Source organism: Trachemys scripta, chromosome 12 (assembly GCF_013100865.1).
Source record: "Trachemys scripta elegans isolate TJP31775 chromosome 12, CAS_Tse_1.0, whole genome shotgun sequence".
Classification (NCBI taxonomy): domain Eukaryota; kingdom Metazoa; phylum Chordata; order Testudines; family Emydidae; genus Trachemys; species Trachemys scripta.
This window is the reverse complement of record NC_048309.1, coordinates 43,750,778-43,755,717: the sequence shown is the minus strand read 5'-3', so window position 1 is coordinate 43,755,717 and position 4,940 is coordinate 43,750,778. Positions and strand designations below refer to the sequence as shown.

Sequence of the window (4,940 nt, the reverse complement as noted above, 5' to 3'; positions counted from 1 at the left end):
TCCCTTAGGCAGGTTTGCAAAGAATCTCCCTGGGCCTCAGTTTCCCCATCAGTACAATGTGAAGCATGATTCTGCCTAGGTCTGGATGCTGTTTGGGGAAGGGTTTGTGTGTCAGTGCAGTGCCTGGCACAATGGGGGGCCCTTATCTTGGTCTAAGTATAATTTGTTAAAGTTGGGATTTTGCAACACACCCACCCACCTGGGTGGAGACATCTTCACAGCTGATCACAAAATCTTTTTTTCCTTGAGAAAAATGCCCAAAGTGTTTCTTTTACAGTGACCAAAACCTAAAAATGTTCATCTCTATATCACCCACAACTAGAGGGAAATAATCAGTTTCCCCACAATAATTCAGGCAGGTTCGAGAAGAGGCTTTCTGAGAACAAATGTCATTTGTAAAAACCACAATTTCCCATTGGACCAAACATTTCATGGATCAGTCTTGGCACAGCCCTGGCTGGTCACCATTGGCTGATGAAGAAGAAGTATCCACAAGGGACCTGTCAGTGCCTGTCTGGAGGCTACCTGGCTTAATTTGGGGTGACCTCACCCCCAAAGCCATTAAGTTAAGGCAATGCGATTACTGACCAACTCCCAGTACATTTGGTATCGATTCTCCACCCAGGGAGGTGAGAGCTTTAGATTTATCCTCCAGTCCAGAGGTGAAAGTAAGCCAGTACACCGTGCCGGAGTGGACCAGCTTCCGCAGCGGGGATTTAAAGGGCCCAGGACTACAGCCGCTGTGGGGAGCCCTGGGCCCTTTAAATCCCCGCCAGAGCTGGCCCCATCTCTTCCGGTTGAGGCCACGCCCCCGAGAGGACTCCGGCGTACCGGTAAATTCTTTAAGTTACTTTCACCCCTGCTCCAGTCCCCTTGGGGTGTCCAGTCTGGGGCAGAGCTGAGGATGGGGCAGGGTTCCAAGCACAGGGATCCCTCAAGGAGAGCATCACAGGGGGTGGGGTTGAGGTTGTGTGGACTCCCCTTCGGGATGGGGAGCTCGGTCCCAGCCCTGCCCAAGGAGATGATGGGGATCTTTGTAAAACCTGGTCTCCCCCGCAGGTGAGATCATCAAGGGCCAGGAAGCAAAGGTCCACTCCAGATGCTATATGGCCTATCTGGAAATACAACATGGACTGGGTAAAAAGAAATGTGGAGGGTTCCTGGCGAAGCCAAATTTTGTGCTGACGGCCGCTCACTGCAAGGGAGAGTAAGCGCCTCTGTGCTGGGGATGTCGGGGCAGTCCAGGGTTAGCAGGTGATGGGGAGCCGGGAGCTCTGGCGCTGTTGTAGGTTGCAAGGAAGGAGCAGTTAGTACGACAGGTTGGGAGAGCAGAGCCCAGGGAGATTTGCACAGGAGGTGTCAGCGTGTCCCTAGGGGCCTCTGCAAACCATGGTCTAGATCCAACACTGGGTAAGTCAATGGAGCTAAGGCCATTGACCCCAGCTGGTCTGGCCCATTGCCCAGATTGGGGCAGGGAGGGGCTCACAACCCTAGGACAGCAATGTAGGGCTCTGGGGAGCTAGGTATATACCCCGGTGTGGATCTAGCCAGGAACAGAGGTCACCGGGGTGCAGGGGAGCTGGGACCTAGGGGCTGGGAGGAGAACAAGGAGTGAAGGAGCTCAGGGAACAGCAAAAGCGGCTGGTGGTGTCATAGGCTGGCAGGCCAATGTCTCTTGGAAGGTGTTTGTGCTGCAGCTGGCAACCCCTAGAGGGGAAAGGCCCCTTTCCTATTTCCCACCCCCCACCCTCCCGAGCTAGCCAGTCCCCAGCCCTGGGCCAGATCGCAGCTGGCAGAGTGTACAGTGGTATATACATTTTCTAGACCAGCAGAAGAGTCCAAGATCTTGGCCTTCGAGGCCCAGGCTGCCCTAAGTCACTGTCCATGAGTGAGACCCACATGTTCCCATCCCCCACCTCACATACGCTCCTGCCCCTGATGTCCCACATATAATTTTTTGCTTTTTCAGTGAGATCACTGTCACTCTGGGAGCACATAACACTAGTAAACCATAACGGAGCCAACAGAAAATCCCTGTGCGCTGCTGGGTCCCCCACCTGCAATATGACAAGAAGACCCTTAACAATGATATCATGCTGCTGAAGGTACCACACTCATCCCATCACCCTGCCCCCAGTGACATCACAATGCTACAGGCACCGCCCCCATCCCATCACTCCATCCCCATGACCTCGCACTCATACAGTATACACTCCATTTTCCTAGGCTGGGATGTGTTGGCTTCTCTCAGCTCCAATCCCTGTGCTGATCTAGATCCCTCTTTTCCCTCCTGTCTATGGCAGATGTCACACAGCGCAGTGTGGAATAACTGGGTGCAGCTCATCCCCCCTGCCAAAGACCGAGAGCTGGGTGAGGCCAGGATCCACCTGCAGGGTGGCCGGATGGGGTCGGACTGGCCGGAACTGAAGAACTGACATGCTCCGGGAGGTGGACCTGGAGGTCATTAAGAACGACATGTGCGAGCTGTATCCCGGATACAACCCCTCAATGATGCTGTGTGTATGGAAGCCTGGCTTTGAGAAATTACCTTATCGGGTAAGTATCCTGCTGACCTGGAGGCTCCGTGGTTCCAGGAGGCCACTACTGGGAGGAAATGGGGAGATACTTTCCTGGGCTAAGTATCTAAGTGTGCAGTGATACAACCTAGCCCAGCTCAGGAGACGCGGTGTTGATGCAGACATCAGATTGGCCCAGAGGGGTAAGGCAATGGTGAGACCAGCTCAGCACAGCTCCTACTAGCTTGAGAAAGATCCTTTATTACACCTGGTTACTGAGGTTCCTTCATCTCAAACCCCATTCAACACAACGCTACCACCTCTACCTCAATCTCAATCCCTGCCCCAACCCTACCCAAACCCACCCCAAACAAACCTGGGCCAACACAACCCTACCAACTCTACCCCAAACTCAACCCCCCCCATTCCCCAACACAACCCTATCAATCCTATCGTAACTCAAGCTATGGACAATACAACTGTACCAGCTCTACTCCAATGTCAAAACCCACCCTAAACAACTCTATCTCAAACTCAACACCCCGCGCCCCAACACAAACCTGCTAACCCTACCCGAAACTCAAACCCTGGCCAATACAATCCTGCCAACTCTACCCCAAATTCAAACCCCACTCTAAAAAACCCTTTCTAAACCTACCCAAACTCAAACCCCACTCAACACAACCCTAACAATCCTACCCCAACCCAACACAGCCCAACCTAATGCTAGCTAAAGCTCAAACAATACCCAGCACAACTGTACCCAACCCTTCCTCAAACTCAAACCCCATGCAACACAATCCTAACTCTATCAAACTTAACGCCATCCTGCACAACTCTCCCCAACTCCAAGTCTACCCAACACTACCCAATCGCTACTTAATTTAACTACTGTCCTATCCAGCTCTACCCAACATTCCCCCATCCTACTAAATTCTGTCCAGACTCATCCCTACCCACATCCATCCAATTCAAACCCTACCCAATTCTACCCAACACAACCTCAACCTGTCTTAAATTCTACACATTTAAAATCCTACCCAACCCAAACCCAACTCTACCAGAGTCTTCCCAACCCTACTAGTGCGACTCAAACAAAAAAGGAAACACTTCAACACAGCAAACATTTTTCCTGAAGTTGCCAAAGTTTAAGAAAGGCTGTTTTCTTTACACAAAAGATATTTCTTGTGAAATATTTAAACCTTCTCTACTCTGATGCAATCAGATCTACAGATGAAAAGTGGTGCTAGAGATGTTCAAAATGTAATTCTGGTTATTCTCAATCCCAGGGTGATTCTGGTGACCCCTTGGTATGTGAAGGAGTAGTCCAGGGCATCGCTTCATACGCTGTGAATTTCTACAAACCAAGTGTGTTCATAAGGCTCTCCAAATTCATCTCCTGGATCCAGAACATTGTGCAGAACCAGCATTAAAGGAGACACCCATTTTGCTGGGTCTTTACCTGGCTAGACCAGCCATTGGCTAACTAGGCTTTGGTTGTGAAATGCAGATTATCTTCATTACTCTTAGAAAAATGGTATGAATTGATTGGTATCAGAATGGATTGGGGGTGGGGGAAGCAGTTTGTAGATGTTGGGATAAAACCCCTGTGTGTCTCTGGGATTTTTTGGACTATGCTATGGCATTCTGGAGCAGGAATCAGATTCTCTCTATTAAATCCTATAGGATGGGGCAAAAAAAAAAAAAATAAAGGTGTGTATTGGAGCTGGCGCACCTCAGAGGGGAAAGGCCCTATTCCCATTCCACCCCAGTCGGTCACCCCCTGACAGGCTCAGTCACAGAGACCCCCTTGAGACTATCCCTTGATGTGCTGGGATACCAGAATAACCCCCTTGCCAGAATGGGCACCCCTCAACTCGCTCTTGCTGAGCTAGACTCTCCAGTTCAGCTCCAGCAAGACGCAGAGATTGGGCCGCACCCCTCAGTAGTTCCTCAGACACTGAGATTCACTCAGCTCTGGGGCTTCTCAGTTAACAGGGTCATACTGAGCACCCAGTATACAGCCTTTTTGGGAGCCTGAACCCCACATAAATCCATTTTACTCTGTATAAAGCTTATACAGTGTAAACTCATAAGTGTCCACCCTCTTTATCACTGAAAGAGAGATATCCACAGTTGTTTCCCCCACCCCAGTAACAATTACTTACACTGGGTTTATTAATAAACAAAAGTGATTTTATTAAGTATAAAAAGTAGGATTTAAGTGGTTTTAAGTATTAATAGACAGTAAATCACAAAGCAAAATAAAACAAACATGCAAGGCTATGCTTATTACACTAAGAAACTGATTACATGTAATATCTCACCCTCAAAAATGTTCCAATAATCTTCTTTTACAGACTAGAATCATTCCTAGTCTGGACCTAATCCTTCCCCTGATTCAGTCTTTGTTAGTTCCAGCAG

At 49.5% G+C, this 4,940-nt stretch overlaps 1 pseudogene; it reads left to right on the top strand.

Moving 5' to 3' along the window:
* Positions 1–574: 574 nt before the first annotated feature.
* On the top strand, positions 575–3,949 carry LOC117885545 (annotated as a pseudogene).
* The last annotated feature ends 991 nt before the right edge of the window (positions 3,950–4,940 follow it).